This window comes from Jaculus jaculus, chromosome 12 (genome assembly GCF_020740685.1).
Source record: "Jaculus jaculus isolate mJacJac1 chromosome 12, mJacJac1.mat.Y.cur, whole genome shotgun sequence".
Taxonomy (NCBI): Eukaryota; Metazoa; Chordata; class Mammalia; order Rodentia; family Dipodidae; genus Jaculus; species Jaculus jaculus.
In genome coordinates, this window is record NC_059113.1 from 35,920,898 (window position 1) to 35,939,049 (window position 18,152).

The window sequence follows — 18,152 nt, forward strand, 5'->3', positions numbered from 1 at the left end:
AGGATGGAATCGGCAATTCAAGGTGCAGCATCCTGACAATGTGATGGCCAGAAGAGACAGAATCTCCTTCCCTGCATTTCAACTTTCCGATGGGCTAAGTTACTCTCAGCAAACTCCAAAAGACCTGCTGTCTGCTCTTACTGGCCAAGACTGTTCATATGCCCGTTTCTAAGCTAACTCCACTGCCCAAAGGATTGAGATGGTCCTGCATTGGACCACTCATTCAGGCACTAGGCATGTATCCACTAGGAACGATGCAGGCCAGAATCAAATCAGAGGCCAGTATTCCAGAAAGAGAAGAGGCTTTGGGGGCACTTCTGCAGATAATATGAATATCATGCAGATAATGTGTATAGATAAATAGGAAGGGTGCCAGTGAGATCCTTATGGTGGCAAGCAACTTTGAGTTTCTCATGTAGAGCAGGACTGTGTGTTGCAGCAACCCCACACACTGCTTTCATCTGCCTAAAGTTTTAGCATCAGGGGCTACATGGGTACTTGCTCTCATCAGTTATTTTGATGACAAAATAACTAACCACACCTGAGGGAGGGAGGAATGATGTTGGCTCATGCTTCACAGATGTCAGTCTACCATGGCAGGGGGGGAAAGGCAATGTGCCACCATGGCATCTGGGGAGCAGAGAAAAGGAAACAAAGCAAGAGGCCAGGGTCAGATGAGGCCCCCAAGGACATGCCACCAGCAACCTACTTCCTCCAAGTAGGCCCCAGCCCTCGCCTCTCCGAGCCTCCCAATTCATGCCAATTTATCATGAATCCATCAAGGGATGCATTCTTTCATTAGTTCAGAGCCCCCTGGGATCCAATTTTCTCTGGAAATGACATCAGAAACACAATAAAGTGAACTATGCTAATTCCCTACGCATATATTCCTCCAGCCAAATTAACCATTAAGATTAATTTTAGGATTAAGATTGCAGGGGGCTTAACTATTTTGAGTATGTTTGACCTCCCCTCATATACCCTTACCTGAACCCCAGCTAGAAGTTGAAGGGGGCTTTAGCACCAATGGTGCCTGTAGAGAATGCCACTGTTAGATTTTGAGAGAGGCGTAGTCCCCAAAGCATTGGGAGTGACCACAATGTCAAAGCCTCGGTCTTGCTGGCTGACACCCCTGGGTCTTCTTTATCTGACTACCTGACCCCCATCATTCAAGCTCACATGCAACATGCTGACCTTATTTGCTCACTCCTTCCCATTTTAACACTGCACACTTTAAAACTGTAACACTACAATGTCACCTTAAAGTTGCTGAGACTGTGCCACTCTGAGAGACTCTGCTCACATTGCTCGTCAGTGTCACCAGAAATATCCCCCGCCTTCCCAGTCTGATCAAGGCCACTGTCCTCAATGCTTTCAGGTGAATATGAAAAGTTTAAGGCCTTTCAAGATCAGATTTAGGAGCCACTAAAACTGTGACCTATTGACAATGAAGTCCAAGCACGTCTACAGCCCTCCTTAGATTATACAGCTTAGGCATGTGCCATCCAGAGAGATTTAAGTCCCAACCTTCTACTTGATTCCAGAGCAGTCCACCTTTGTTCAGGGGCATTGAAAAATCCACACATTTATCTCTTGCTCTAACAGGCTTTTGGAAGTTTCAGAAGCAGTTTATTACCTATGGCAAGAAGAAAGAGAAGTAACATGGACACGAACCACCCCGTTGTGTAGTGAGCCCTTTTACAGTGGCCAGTATTCAAAAGAGCTGTATTAAAAGTTTAGTCTATTGAGCAGTTGTGTTTTTTTGCCCAAATGTCATTTCCTTCCTTTAGAAAAGAAATGTTGTCATTTCTAGAAACCTCTGCTGAAACTGCTACTTGCTTTTGATGCATTTGGCCCCTTCCTGGCCTGGCTCTTTTGCATCCTTGCCTCTCTATAAAGAACACGGGTCCAGAAAGATGAAGGGATGAAGGGCTGTATATTTGTACAGTAACCTGGGATGCCGAAGATTTATGGAAACAAAAAGAAATAGCATTACCAACGTGTGTATCTCTCCTGGCCATGTAAAGTGACAATCACTGTCATTCTTGGGTAGTCTTAGTGAGCACCAGCTCCTCTGTGTTTTGCACTGACTTCTCAGTCATTGGGGAGCAGAGCCTGGTGGCCACAGAGCCACGTAAGCACAGAGGACTGAAGGCCTGTGTCTTTCCACCAGTGGTGATTGTGTTTCTGGTCCCAACAGTGCTGTTGCCATTTCCTTGGTGCAGAGACTTCTCATCCCAGATTCCTGATGCCCATGAGAAGAGAGTGAATGAAGCAGTTGAATGTGGAGGGCCATTGATACTTCGGATTGATGCCATAGCGCATCCTCAGTCCTGCTTTAGTGTACACTGTGTTCCCTGGGGAACTGGCTTGAGACACAAGCTGCAACAAGTCCCTTCTACACCTTTCATGGGCTTCCATGAGAAGTTCTGAATCTTCCTTTGATGCAGAAAATACCACAGGTGGACCTGAGATTGGAGCTCAACAGAAGTCATTTTGAGACAAGTTGCCCAACGTTATAGACTTGAGAAGCAGCAAGAGGCAGCACAGAAGTGGCAGCTCCTGCATTGCACGCAGGTGCGCTGAGCCTCCTGAGCAGGAAAACTTACAGCCCAGCTTCAAAGCGCCGAGGCACCTGGGAGGCAGCTCGCCTGCTCCAGGGCTCAGTCCTTCCATTCATCGGTTCCCGGCTGCGACCTGGAGTCTATCTGGTTCTGAGACATACTACCTACCTCTCAACGTAGTATGTTGTTTGCCCCATACTAAGCTGTGAACACAGACTACATTCCAATGGGGTGTGAGGGCTAGGGGGTGGCTTAGATAGTGTTTTGGACAGGTTGGTCTATGAGCTATCTTGCAAGTTCTGAAGGGACCCCAGGAACACAGCCCTAAATAGTTCACTTCATGAGGAAGCTAGATGGGCCGCTCTTCCAGTTCTGTGCTTAAACCTGTGGTACTGTGTGGTGAGTTAAGTAAGACGGATGATGTAGCAGCACTCTTCAGTAAAAGCACCGAGCAGATGGATTGTGATAGACGTTCCCACAGGCTTTGTCAGGTCGTCTAAGCTGCATTAGTTCTCCCAACCTCATGGTAACCATACTATGGTTGAATATCTATGATGGGGCAGCAGAGCACCTATTCTCCCTAGGAGGGCCCAGTAAGACTAGATTAAGGCCCATCCTAGTAACCTCATTTTAACCTAATGGCCTCTTTGAAGACCAAGTCCAGTTGCACTCTGAGGTACTATGGGGTTAGGACTTCAACATACAAATTTTGAGGTATACAATGCCAGTCATATTGTATTAGTAACCTCATTTTTATTTGCTTGTGTCTTTAAATATTTTACTTACATACAGCGTTTGTGAGATACTAGGCATTAGGACTTCAATGAATCCTTTTTATTTGGTGGGAGGGTCACAATTCATCTCACAATATAGTATACAATTTTGGGGTTGAAAAAGGTTCCTCACATGGTTTTAATTATGAGTGTCCTAGTTTACCTCTTAAGCTGGGGAAGGACAGGTATCTCATGGTCACAGCTATAGCAAGAAATAGAAGTGAACTGGATTGCCACCTTGCCCGAGTTGATGTTGCAGGCTGTGGTGGTATTTTCAGGGATGGTATGAGAAAGTTTTAAGTGTGAAGGCAACATGGTTTGATTTGAATCTTAGAAAAATTCCCATAGATGCCAGGGTGGCGTGGGGGATTTTGTGAGCACTAATGAAGTAAGAGGCCTGCTATGTGGTCATTCTGAAGCAGAGCCCATGTGGAAATAATAGTAGCTCGGCACAGCATGGTGGTGGTGAGAGGTTTAGAAGAGGATGGCTTTGGGATATGTTTGAAGGCATAAAATAGAACTGTGTAATTTATGACGGAGAGAAGATAGGGAAAACACTATCCTTAGCTTCAGCCTCGCCAAGATGCTTCCTGACTTCTGGTGTTCTGACTTAAGAGTTTCAGCTTCATAACAGTGTGAAAGTGATAGGCATTCATTTTTAATTTTGACCTTTTCCTGAGCTAGTAATATGTAGTATAATCGTCTCTCACTAACCTGGGCAGCAACAGAGAGCTGTCATTCCGAGCCAACCATGTCATAATGCCATCTGAGGGCAAATAACTGATCCTATGTAATGATTGCACAGCTGAGCTGGTGACTGGTGGATTAAAGGTATTAAATGCCTTTTGACTTAGGATGTTGCCACTTTATAAGGAGTTTATTAGGACATAACCTCCTAAGTCAATGAGCATTGGTACTGTGCAGACCAGCCTGCGGGCCAAGTCTGGCATCTGTCCTGATTAGGTTAAAGTTTTGTTGAAACACAGCTATGCCCATTTATTCTGTGACTGCTTTTGCCCTCTGAAAGCAGAGCTGAGCAGTTGACACAGATATTGTCTGACCCAAAAAGCCTAATGATTCACTGTCTAGATTTTTACTGGAAAAAAAAATATGTTAACTTTAGAGGATTTCTCTTATCACACATACTCAGCAGTGAAGGAGTTAATAAAAGAGTTATCTGGATTAGGAGCAGGGAAGCTTTCTTTCTGAGAGTCAGCTGGGGACACAGGCCACAAAGCACAGAGAAGCCAGTCTGCCCTAACAAGACTAGAATTCCAGTCTGATCCAAGATAAGCACTGGTTTCTTGATTCTTCCCCCCCCTCCCTTTTTTTGGAGAGAGAGAGAGAGAGGTGAGTGGAGAGAGAGACAGAGAGACAGAACTGGCACCTCAGCCAGTGCAATTGAACTCCAGACGTTTGTGCCTCCTCGTGGGCATGTGAGATCTTGTGCTTGCCTCACCTTTGTGGGTCTGGCTAATGTGGGATCTGAAGACTGGAACATGGGTCCTTAGACTTTGAGGCAAGTGCCTTAACTGCTAAGCCATCTCTCCAGCTCTTCCCTTAACTTTTGAAAAGTATTTCATTTATTTATTTGTGAGAGAGAGACAGGAATGGAGGGAGAGAGCGAGTGAAAGAGAGAGAGTACGGGCATGCCAGAGCCTCCTGCCACCAGAAATTCCAGATACATGTGCTGCTTTGTGCATCTGGCTTTATGTGGGTACTGGGCAGTTAAAGCCAGGCCATTAGGCTTTGCAAGCAAGTGCCTTTAACCACTGACCCAGCTCTCCAGCCCCTTTAACTTTTGTGGGCTTACATTCTCCATGAGGGAGCCCTTTCTGAGTCTGTGCTCTTTCCTGGGCCCAATAGCCAATCAAAGTCCTTCATATACATGTGAACTTGGCAATGAGACTTATCCCATTGGATGCCATATATATATATATATATATATAGTGAGAGAGAGAGTCAGTCCTGATTCAGGTTACAGTGTGGATTTTCTGTCTTTCTCTTATTGGAGTAAGACCAGGGGAGAGTTATTAATTTTAAGGACAAGAAGGATTCACGTGTTTTAATGTTCATGAAAATATTCCTCTGGGAGGAGTCAAGTTGATTACAAAGGGAAGAAAAGACTTATAGATACGTTCTAAGCTCAGAGGCTGAACTTGGTTGTAGCCTCACCACACTGATGCACTTTTCTCAGTACTTCTATGTACTTCAGGTGGGCTTCAAACAGCATATGGTCTTCTAATTCAGTGGCGGACAGAAGAGGCTGTTGTTATTTATTCCTCAGAAAATGAGTTAAATTTAAAGTAGATCTCATTTTAGATCCAGAGTCTGAAGTGTTATCAGCCCGCCAGAACACCCTGTAGCACTTTTGGTTCACTGGTGTCTTAACAGCAGGATTTCATGTTTCACAAATGAGAGACGCCTGCTTGGATATCTGACATCGCTCCATCACAGTGTTACCTGATTAAAAACACGTCGCATTCCATAATGAAGCAGTACTTAGGACACAGGGGTCTCAAGGCATCAGAATTTTCAGAAAAGCTTGTCTTTGCAAAATGAAATTTAGAGTTTTAGAGACGGCACCATGCTGGGTCATTTATATACTATCAGAAAGCAGGACCAATTGTCAGGAATCATTGCAAGCTGCCTGATTACATGAGTGGTCCTAGGGTGTAATATTAGAAAATATAATCAGCATCTTCCTTCTCTTTACTATGCAGAGATTGTCAACATCACAACCACACTTTTTACCTGGTGAGCTTTATTTCCCTAAATACTGGTCCTCAGCACCACCAATGCTATTTGGAATAATGATGTACTTTATAGACAGTTCCTCAGTTTTCTGCCATAACCATCTTGAGAGATCCTGCTTCAGTCATTTCGAGGAGGAAGAAACTGAAACTGAGAAGGTAAAACAATGGACTGGGAATATAGCTCAGTTGGGAGAATGTTTGCTTGGCATGTATGGAAGTTTTTTTTAAAAGGTAATTTGTCTGCCTAACTAATACATGCTTTGTGATCAAAGACCCAGAGTTTGAATATAAACTCAGATAGATACCCCAGAGTCTTCATCTCAAAATCTATTCAAATGTTGTATATAGAAATGGTGGAATTTTAGCTTTTGCTTACAGAGCTTAATATTTGAGGGGAAATATAAGATGTGAGTTCTCACAGCTTTCCTTAGGAGGAGCTTGCTGGGTGTAATAGTGGAGCCTTAAAGCTTAGGACAGTAAGAGATTCCTACAAGGACCCAGAGGAGCTACTATCACAGTTGGTCCTCCACCTGTAATGGATAAATATGGGGCTCTGGGGTTCTTCCTGGAACCCCAAGCCCTGAGTCCATACCTGCCATTTAGCCAAAGAATTGGCAATTCCAGATGAAAGAATTTTTTTTTGTTTTTGTTTTTCATGGTAGGGTCTCGCTCTAGCCCAGGCTGACCTGGAATTTGCTATGTAGTCTCAGGGTGCCCTTAGACTTATCGCAATCCACCTACCTGTGCCTTCCAAGTGCTGGGATTAATGGCATGCACCACCACGCCTGAAAAAATTAATTTTTTTAATCTCTCCAGCCCAGCATTTATTCTTAAATAAACAACAGCAAGAGTTGTAAATGAAATGATACTTTAAGGCCACATTCCCCACATATGTATTCTAGATTTTCACACATCTTACAAAATAAATAATTCCTCAAAATTCAAAACACAACTCATTGGTCTTGTCTCAAAAGCATTTTTACTAAATCTGATTTCTAGAAAATAGAAATGAAGATATACATGATTTAAATTGCATTGTCTATTATAAAGATATGGTTGGTTCTTATTAAAGAAAAGGATAACATGTATATTTATACACATATAACCTTGAATTTTAGAGTTGTGCTAGCCAGAACAGGTAAAATACCAGTTCCTTCAGTAATTGCTATAGGACCCAAGGAAAACCAGCTTCTTTAAACTTGTAAAAATAATTTTTAAAACACCAAATTTTATTCAAATATCACAGGGATGTGGGGAAGGAAAAGGGCTGAGGAAGGGAAGGTAAAGTGGGGAAAAGGGAAAAAAACACATGGTTCAAGAGCCCATATAAATGAACATGGACCTTAGACTATATATACGTACATATATATGTATACATATATATGAAGGGGTTAAAAAAAGAAGTGAGCTTCCAAAGAGATTAAGAATAGAAACAGTAATAAAACGTGTTCCTTCCCACCCTGGCACTGGTGGGAGAGGACAATCTTACTGGTGTGGAGATCCATATGTGTTGCTGTAGCAGGTCCAGAAGGAACTCTCTATAGGCCTAGAGATGATAGACTGTAGAGTTCGTGCTCAGCATACCTGGGTGCACCTACACCAGGTAGACCAGCCAATCAACCTGGGCTAAGAGGAGAAATCCACCCACACTTGCAAGATTGGGTGAGATGGGCCAATGCTGAATCCTGAAACTGAAGCAGGCAGAGTGAGCTAAGATAGGTGGGGTGAAGGAGTGGTAAGGATGTAAGAGCCCATAGGGCCATCTTGCTTACCTGTGGCTAACCTAGCTTCTCACATTCCCTTCTCTCCTGAAACGATACTCTAACTGTTGTTAGGGAAAATCAGATGATGACATCAGATCTTGAAGTATTTCCTGCTGAGCAGGGCAACCAGAAACATGGCAGTTAGAGACAGTATCTCTCAGAGACGGGAACTATTCTAAAGGCCAAGGAAGAAGCCTATCAGTCAGATGGCCCATCACTTAGATCTTTCTAGCCTGACACAAAAATTGTAAACATTAGTAATGTAGGTGTTGGAGCCTACCTCAGAGGTCGAGAGCTCCAGCATTGTGAGGTAGGGAGTAACCCCATCAGAAGCGGCAAGTGTTTTCTCGAGTTGGCCCACATAGAAGGAGTTGGGTTGCTGTGTGACCATCTGAGCGTGAGCTGCCTGTAATAAGCAGAGACACAGTTAAGATAGTAGTTGAGTAAGCAAGGTCCAAAGATCAACAACATAACTACAAAGATTATAATGGGTATGTTTTTTTTTTCCACCATGAAAAAGTTGAGTTCCACTCTCAGAACTGTTCGCCAAATGGCACAGGGGTGTCTGTTTTACAAGTCTGTATGGCTTGTAAAGTGGACGAGATATTAACAGAGTTACTACAACATATAAACTTGGTAATGGCAAGTATACCATGCTTTGTTATAATAGCCTTCCTCATCATTTGAACTTTTGTATTTAAAAGAGAGATTTCCTCAGCTGTGTCATTTAAAGCCTTTCGAGTTTTTTTTTTTTTTTTTTTCCAATATGGTATTTTTTGACTTAAATGACCTTTGGTCAGAGTCCTCCAAATAGACACATGTATTGTAGATTTGAAAATAACCATCTCACCATTTATGGTTGTTTGTCTTTATTGTAGAATTAGAACTACTAGAGAGGGGCCAACATATCTTAAGGCCTTCTCTGTCTGTCCTTTTGGAAAGCTCTCGTGTCCCTTTATATTTTTGGTAAACTTAATGGGACACCCTTGAGGCATACCTTCATCGCTGGTTATACCTTTCTCTGAGTGTTTAAGACCAAGCAGGTAGCCAACACTTAATTGAAGATGTACTTTTTGAGGTCACTAATGGATCTCCAAAAGAGACTCTAAAGACCTGGGAGGAGAACTGTGGCTTTTCCAGTACTGGTTTTGTCTGCTAGCATGAGTCAAGGCAATGCTGACCAAGTAGTTTTTCCTCCTTTGGGAAGCCCAGAGGACTGATTTTTCTTTGTATGATTCTCCTGTTTCAGACTGTATACAATCTTTTTGTTCCTGGGTCTCCATGTCCTCTGTGGTCAGGAAGATAGGTGATTTACTATTGGGCCATCCGAAAGCACATCAGAAGTGTCCCGACATCTCCAGTGGCCTTGTGACCTGGGATCAGGCACCAAAATATTGACCTTTTTTAAAGTCTGGAGATTCCAATTGGCTTTGGCTTTTACATAGTCTATTAAAACACTTAGAAAGGAGGTTACACCAACTTTGAAGGGCGTAAATATATAGTACATCTGATTAATGCAAGATATCCACTTAAAGAATGACACGAAAGCTTCAAGTCATTTTGTCTATCGTTTTTTCCCCTTGTTTTAACCACAAGTATTTATTGATGGATTGAGGAATAAGGCACAACTGTGGAATAAAACAGTTTTCTATACAGCCAAAGGGATGGCATAATCTTAGGAACATGTAAATAGGAATGTGTAAATTAAGCAGCTTCTGAAGTACCACTATGGTAAGTCCATATCAGATAATTCTTTTATATAATTCCTATACATTGTTTGATCACAAAGTCAGACTGATACTCCATAAAGAATTATCCATTCATATATACTTGAGCCACTCAACCTGGCCAACCTCTAGTTCCCCCATTTACCCACGTTTTTCAAGAAATTAATTGCTAAGGAACTGTTTCCATATCTTAGAGCCTTCCAAAGCAAGGAAACAAGGAAGCAATACATCACAGAAAGTCCCAGCCAAGGGCACAGAGATGAATTGGCCCTACAGACATAGGGCGGGAATAGCCTGACTCCATGAAGTCTACACTCAGCTGACTTTGGCAGGAACGTTGCCCCAGCTTACTCAAAGGCCTCTACTGCATATTAGGAAGTGCCACCAGTGCTGGCATTTCAGCTTCTAAGAGACTTGCAGAGGTCCACCCAAGAAGCAAGGGAAGGCCATGTGACCAGGAAACTGGTGAGATAATGCATTCAATGCTTTGGAGCTGTGTTAGGAGCTAACTATGGCTTATCATTTGCCATGTCTCAAATCCACACAGAACTTTGTATAAAATGTTAGGATGCTGAGGACAATCTTTGCTTCTTTTGTGCTGCGTAAGTTAGGCACTTCTGTGACACTCTAGTCTCTGCTGCAGAGTGAATTCAGGCAGGTTTACAAGGAGCCTCACCTCCTTGCTCAGAAAGCCATGGGCAGTTCCCAAGCACAGGTCAGCGGTCACTCTGGTGATGCCAGTGTCTGAAAGCAAAGCAAGCCTGCAGGCAATGACTCTTTTCAGGATCACCAACACTATACTTGTGTAAGGAGCCACATAGGATGTAAGCAAAGAATCAGCGGCTGGAGGTAGAGTGACCTCGGCAAGCTACCTAGGAAACATGGCTCTGCATATCCCACCAAGTTCACCTTTCAAGAAAGACATCTCCACCCAAAAGTTTTTGATAATACTGTGCAAGGGACCCAGAGAGAGCCTCCTTCTTCCAAGAGTAGTGCTGGGCACTGGATAGTTCCTAGAAAGGCAACACTCAGAGATTACGAAGTGAAATAGAACAAAACTGCCTTGCCTCTGAAGAAATGGGTTTAACAGCAGAGCCTGGAGTTTCCAGTACAACAGAGAGAATCTTGAGGCTCAATGAAGTGGAGCAGATGAAATGCCACATGACAGGGAAATAGGAAGCAAAGGATGTGTAAGAAGGACGCATGAGCATGCTGAAGCCCCGCTGCAGGGAAGGCAGCACGGCCGCTGTCTCCATCCACTGGGAGCTGCGCTGGCTGGTTCTCGGCAGGAGCCCTATCAGTTCCTCAACTGGATGGACAATGCCCTTAAACAGCAAAGCGTGGAGAGATGCACTTGCACATGAGGAACTGGAGGATGGACCCTGGACAGACATGGGCGGAGGGCGCCTCTCTGTAACACCCTGTTTGTACAAAGGCAGGTCTATGTGGACAGGGGGGACGTGGGGCTGTCGTGCAAGAGCCGTGCCCTGGGAGGAAGGAGATGGTAGGATGAGGTGGGGCTGCAGAAGAAGAGCCCTCTTAGGCTCTGGCTCTTAAACACTAGAAAGCAACAACAATGTGTCTCTGCCCTTTCAGTGAAGAAATCAGACATTCACTTTCTGTTCAACATCCACCTTCTCCAAAACCTTAACAAATTCTGTGAAAGTCATGGCACTGTCTCCATCCTGATCAGCTTCCCAGATGGTCCTGTCTGCAATGCTGCCCAGCTGCTCATCTGAGGTATTTACTCCAGTCATCACACACAGGACCTGCAACAGTTCCTCATGGGAGATCTTGCCATCTTTATGCAAATCATATAGTCTGAAAGCAAAGTGCAGTTTGTTACTTTGACTGTCAAGTGGTTCTGGTCCATTCACATCTTTGCTCTTTTTATTGTCCTCAATGGGTCAGATATGAGCCAGAGTTCTCATGAATCCATGGATGTTTCCTTGGTCCCATCCCTCTGAAAAGAAGGCATTGATGATCCCATCTCCTCAGGGGTTGATGGCAAGATCTAGAAACCTCTGGAAATCTTCCCCACTGAGAGTCCTGTTCTTTCCTTTGCCCAGGTTGGTGAACTGGCTATAGAGGTGAGTACTCTGACTGTGGGAAAAGTCATTCTCCTTCTTGATTGCCTTAAGTTCTTTATCCTGTAATAATGAGGAGGCCCAGACACCATCACCATGCCTGGACTTCCTCTAAGAGCCGCAGCACCAGAAGCAAGGGAGGGTGGAGAGAAGAAAGGGCCAGGGGTAAGGAAGGGAGAACCTTTTTGTCTAACTTTTAAGTTTAGTTGTCCTGAGGCAACATAGGCCATATCTGAAGCATAAAAAGTAGGCACTCTTATCTTTTAAATATCCAATAGCTATAAATACAGGCAAACATGTTTCTAGTTCTGAAAACAATATTTTTATCAACAAATACAAACCATAAATTTAAATTAGAAACAGTGAGTAAAAGACAAGTAAGACAGCATAAAGTCTTGACACCTGTGTTTGAAAACATCTTTGGTTAGTCTCAATACCTGTATGGGTACCAATTACCCAGGGAAGGTTGGAAACAGAACCACAGAGTTTGAAATCATTGATCTTAGATGAGGAACATAGTTTGAGCATAAAGCTATGCCCTGAAGCAGGGAATATATTTTAAGAGTTAATGTACTTATGGACAATGAACTTGAGATACCAGAAATTAGATAGTTATTTAACAATTTAATAGTACATAAAAGAGCAGAATCTGGTCATTGTTGAATTAAAACAGTTGAGCTCTAATACAACCTTTGACAAATTTGTTTTGAGATAAAATATATTGGCAGATAACCAGTGTTTATTTATTTGAAAGAGGCAGAGAGAGGGAGAGAGAGGAAGAGAGAGAATGGGCATGCCAAGGCCTCCAGCTGCTGAAAATGAACTCCAGACACATGTGCCCCCTTGTGCATCTGGCTTACATGGGTTCTGGGAAATCAAACCTGGATCCTTTGGCTTTGTAGGCAAGTGCCTTGACCACTAAGCCTTCCCTCCTAAACATTGTTTAGCGCTTAATCCTGGATAGCAATTAAATTGATATGTATTAACATAAAGCAATTTGTATTTTACCATGATTTAAAATTGATAAGGCTTAGGCAAACTATCCCAACATAATTTATCTATCAGGAAAGCAAAAGTCTTATTGACTGAAATTAAATTCTTTTAGATTTAAATGATAAACCTAAAGGTGACCATTTGCTTGACTTAGCATAAACAAAACAGGAGCTTTATAAAAACAAAAAACCAAACAAAACAAAACAAAATGCCAGCCATGGTGGCACACACCTTTAATCCCAGCACTCGGGAGGCAGAGGTAGGAGAATTGCTGTGAGTTCGAGGCTACCCTGAGACTCCATAGTGAATTCTAGGTCAGCCTGGGCTAGAGTGAGAAGCTACCTCAAAAAAAAAAAAAAACAAACAATATTTTTAGGTATGAAAACCTTATCTTGGGATATAAAACACTAGTAAGTGAACCTTTACCCTAATACTCAGTTTCAGTTTTCCTAATAGTTAAAACCTTGACAAATAGAGAAATATAGTTAACTTGGTTGAGTATCTTAAAGCTAGTTTTCCTAACACTTAAGCCATAAGTAAATTAACATTAGTTGAGACCTTAACCTTGATATCTTGGGGCTTGTATAATTTTATTCTATGAGGCCTCTATCTAGGGTTAGTGTATTAGGAATTATTGAGCCACCAACTGTAACTGGGGTGATCAAGTCCAGCTGGCCATCAATGGCCAGTTTAGATGGTCACAGAGGTAAAAGAACAGCCATATTTCAGGTGCTTTTATCTATTTCTCCCACTTTGTTCCTATATGGAAAAGGTCAGGTTGGAGAAGTATGAAGTACTTAAAATTGTCTTGTAAGGGTTACATTTTTATATTTTAAAGGATAGGATGATCTGTCTCTTTATCTCTCCCTTTCTCTCTGACAGAGAAAATTAGTTGTTTTTTGTGAGCTTTGGGGTCTAATTTTTCCAATATCTTAGCAGACAAGGGTGGGGGGTCCCTTGTAGAACTTTGAAGGCAGCTATTTTCATCTGTAAGGTGACTGAGAGAAATATAAGCCTAGCTACTCTATCTAGATGTCTCTAGTAGAGCCTCATCTATCCCCTGAAAAGGTATCTCTCTTTTGAGCAGATGTCTCTTGCACCCATTCCTACAGCTAGAGGCTAGGGCAAAGGGCCTACCAGCGTGGGGCCGCCAGACAACGGTGTGATTCATGTAATTTGGGGTCCATGGTCAGGGTCTTGACATTTCACTTTTACCGATGTGATCATGAAACTTGTGCTAGGAAGTCTGGGGTCCACTGGCATAAGTACTTTTACTAATAGGACCTGAAACTTGAAACTAAGCTACTCTTTGTAGCCACAGTTCCTGTTCATGCCTGTTTTCACCACCAGAAAACAGGCTCTTAAAAAGTTTGTTTGTGGTGAGGTTGTCTGCCCAGTCTAACCTTGAAGTGTCTTCCTTTTGCTTCCCAAGGCCTGAAGATTTGAGTCTTTGCTGATGGGACCCCTATATTTGTTCCCATGGCCAGAGAACAGGGACTCTGAAAGTCTATCTGTGTAGTATCTTTTTAAACACATATTTGGGTTTTTAACATGTCCCTGTATGAAGCAATAATGACAGCAGGGAACCTTGGGAGTCACCAAAATATTAAGAAAAAACATTTGGAAAACTGCCAGTCACTATATGCAATACAGAAATCTATAGGTGAATCTGTTTTTTTTAAATTAGGAGCAGACCAGAAAATAACAAATGAATATAACCATTGGCAAGTATCTCTAACCACTGAGAAATCTGATCTTAATTTGTCAGCATTAACAAAGAAACCTACATGTAGAGCATCTTCCCCTCCTTTTTGTTTTTAATTAGGAGCAAAGCAGGAAATGTGAAACATTTTCAGTTATTAGCAAGTGTCTTTAACCACTGAGCCATCCGTTTAGCTTCCATATGGAAAGCATTTGTCTTTGGAGTTTGTAAGTTGATCAAATATCTGGGCTTAGTTTATCTGTTTGATCAAGGAATCTTATTTGACAGAGGTAACTTTAGGTAATCAGAGGCAAGAAGAAAGTATAAATTAGAATTTCCCTTGCTCTCATCATTTACCAGAGGGCCAGTTTAGCATATAAGGAGTCATTGGGAAACAAGTATTGATTTAAAATTTGCTTGGATCTGAGAGAGGGGTGTGCTTAACCCTGAACTCACAGCCAGCCAGGTTGTTATCCCCCCTCCCCAAGGCAGCACATCACAATCTACCAGTTGTAATTAAGACCCAAACAGGGTGTGGTGGGGAGACAGAACAGAGAACTGAACATTTTAGCCATCTTAGCGTGTTAAACTTGAGGTACTTGACCAGGAGAGATAGATGAATGGGTACTCTCTTACAATTAATGAGCTGTGCAAGCAAGATTAAGAGCAATATTGTTTTTAGGCTAAGTATGGTCTGGATCTACAGTGCGAGCTCAGTGTACATGTTGGGCTCCTATGTAGGGCTGACATCTACTATGTGGCAGGTACCTGCATAGTAGACCTGGAATAGGGGATTAGACCCTATCTTCAGGGGTGGGGGGAAAAGGACATCTCCCTTGATCTGTCTCCCTGTCAGGTGACAGTTCTTAGCAACCACCAGAGACTAGGGGAAGATGCCATAATCAGGAGTATCTGAGATGCTCGACATGTAATCATTTTTCAACTCTGTCTGAAGATTATCTTTTGTTTTACCCAGGGACTAAAAAACTTGAATTTGAATTTTAGACAGCTGAGAACAATTGGACATAGACTTATCTAGACTCATTAAGCTCATAAGATTTGGATTTAGCCTTAAAAATCTTAGCTTTGTCTAAAGGAATTGATTCTAGATGAACCCTTCTGTCTACATCCTCACACTTTTTTTCACTTTTATTGGCCTTTCAATCTTAAGTGCTGCTCAAACGTCTTTCCTGACAATATTCTGTACCCATAATTGAAAATTTCCTTTCAAGTGATCTTTCAATAATTCCATCTCTTCTTCTACAAAACTTAATTAACCATCTTTCTTATATGATTATTAAGAGAAACTATATCTAATTGACTTACCTCATTACCAGTTGACAGAGAAGCAAGTAGTCTAGCGTCAAACATCACATTGTTGGAAATTTGTAGAGAAACATTTTTAGTAGACAAACATAGAATTTACTTATTATTGAATATGTCACAAAAATTTCTATACCTTAAATTAAACCTAAGAAAAATAATAACCAGACTTGATTTATAATAATTTGTTAGCCTATACATCAAGGTTGTATTAATTGTTGGCTTGTAAATAAATCTTGTTGGGATTAAAGGCAAGCATCTCCCAGCTCAAATGATATATATTTTAAACATCAAAATAGATTAAAACATTTTTATTTCTAAATATTAGGGCATGATCTAAGGATTGTATTCAAGGATGGCAAATTAACATGAAATATTAGAGCACAAATTTAAAGGGAAATAACTGTAAAGTGAGAAGAAGAAAGAAAAATACACATACACATGTACAGACATGCAAATATACATATCTATATATCTGCTTATTAATTTTTATCAACTTCTCTAATAATTTGTGATCTATGGTACTCAAAACCTTTTTTTGAATGAGGGAAGCCTTGGAAGCTGTAAGTTTAGACCCAGCTCAGAGGCACTGCCCTCATTGGTATATCCAGTTTCCTTTTTCTTCCATTTTACAGCTGCTATTGAACTTGACTATTCCTGTATAAAGCCACTTAGGTGAGTTATTAAAGCCTTATTATATTAGGGTATAGGCAAAAAGACTGATTGCCCCATCAGAAAAGACCACATGGCAGATGCCATCTTTGATTAGGGGAAGGTCCACATGATTGTTAGTGTTGGTTAAGACAAATATTTTTCCAGAGAAAAAGAAAAAAAAGGCATTACATTTTAGTTTTAAGATTAAGAAAAGAAGAAAGAAAAGAGTACAGTGGTATAAATTGCATGCAGGGTGTTGGGAGAGAGAGAGAATAAAAAGCATAGGATACAAGTCCTATTTTCGTTTATTCACCCCTCTTGGGGGTAAATCCCGGGGAGTTCACATAGAAAAGGCATTCTGGACTCCCCGCTTTGTGTTCTCCCAGAAACTGTCGAAGCATTGAGCTGTGTGTCATTCTTTCTCCCAAAGGGTACAAGTGCCCATGGAGCCAACGGAAGTGGCTGCCAGGGTTTTTAGTAAGGGACAATTGAATAAAAATGTGGCTATTTATATGCGAATAATTTTCAAATGATCATGGACGAGCCCTCATTATGTTATAGATAAATATAGGATCCTGGGGTACCCCTGGAGCCCCAAGCTCTGAGTCTATATCTGCAAATTAACCAAAGAATTGGCAGTTCCAGACAAAAAGAAATGATTTTTAAGATATTACATTTTATTCAGATATCACAGGGATGTGGGGAAGGAAAAGAGCTGAGGAAGGGAAGGTAAAGTAGGGAGAAGGAAAAACACCATGTGGTCCAAGAGCCCATATAAACGGACATGGATCTTACATTGATATACATATGAAGGGATTTATAAAAATGTGAGCTTCCAAAGAAATGAAAAATAAAAAGAGTAATTACAAAGTATTCCTGCCCATCCTGACAGGGGCGTGAGAGGACAAACTTATAGGTGTAGAAACCCAGACATGTGGTTGTAGCCGTGATATCCCTCAGAGTTCACCTCAGCAAACCTGGACACACCTGCACCAGGTCTCCCAGCCAATCAGCCTGGGTTCAAAGGAGGAATCCACTCATACATGGGCAGGGTGCATGCTCAGGAGAGATCTGATTGGGTGAGATTGGAAGATACAGTCCTGCAACTGAAGCCGGAGGTGGGGGCGTAAGCGTGGTAAGGATGTGACTAAGAATATGAGGTCACTCCCTTAAGGGCCACCCTGCCTACCTGTGGCTAACCTCGCTTCTCACCTACAGACTCCTAGAGCTGTAGGCCCAGTGCTGCTATAGTTAACTGGGGTGCGGTACAGGAGTGCCAGTGTGGGAGGAATGGTGAAGGAAAAGGCAAAGCCAGGCTAGAGTGCTCTTTGAGGAGCAAGGGGCAGCTGAGGTGTGTGGGTTCACTGCTAGGACTATCTGAGTGAGAGCACAAAGGTGTCTGAGTGACAGTTTGACGACACCAAGAGTCTTTCAACTTCAAATTTTGTGACTTTACCATCGTGTGAAATTGATAAGCCATTAGGATGAAGCACACTTCCAATTTTGAATTTGGAGCTTTTCACAAGCTAGCAATATGCCCGGGATTATTCCATGAGGAAACTGAGCAGCAGCAACAAGTCTCCGTGTTAGGAAGAATGACGTTTGGCAGGTTAGGTCTATTAAATGCATTTTTGACTTAAGATATCTTTGAATTGTGATGGGTAACATAAACTTCATATACGTCAAGGAGCATTTGTATTTCCCTATACATTCTGCAACTCATGTAGAAACTGGAGCTCAGTTGCATAGAGACTTAATAATGTAACAACTTGCTTAGCATTTAGAATGAGAATTTGGCATTTACAATCTA

At 42.0% G+C, this 18,152-nt stretch overlaps 1 pseudogene; it reads right to left on the reverse strand.

Moving 5' to 3' along the window:
* Positions 1-11,175: 11,175 nt before the first annotated feature.
* The window catches only part of LOC101611699, a 94,769-nt pseudogene continuing 87,792 nt past the window's right edge, over positions 11,176-18,152 (reverse strand).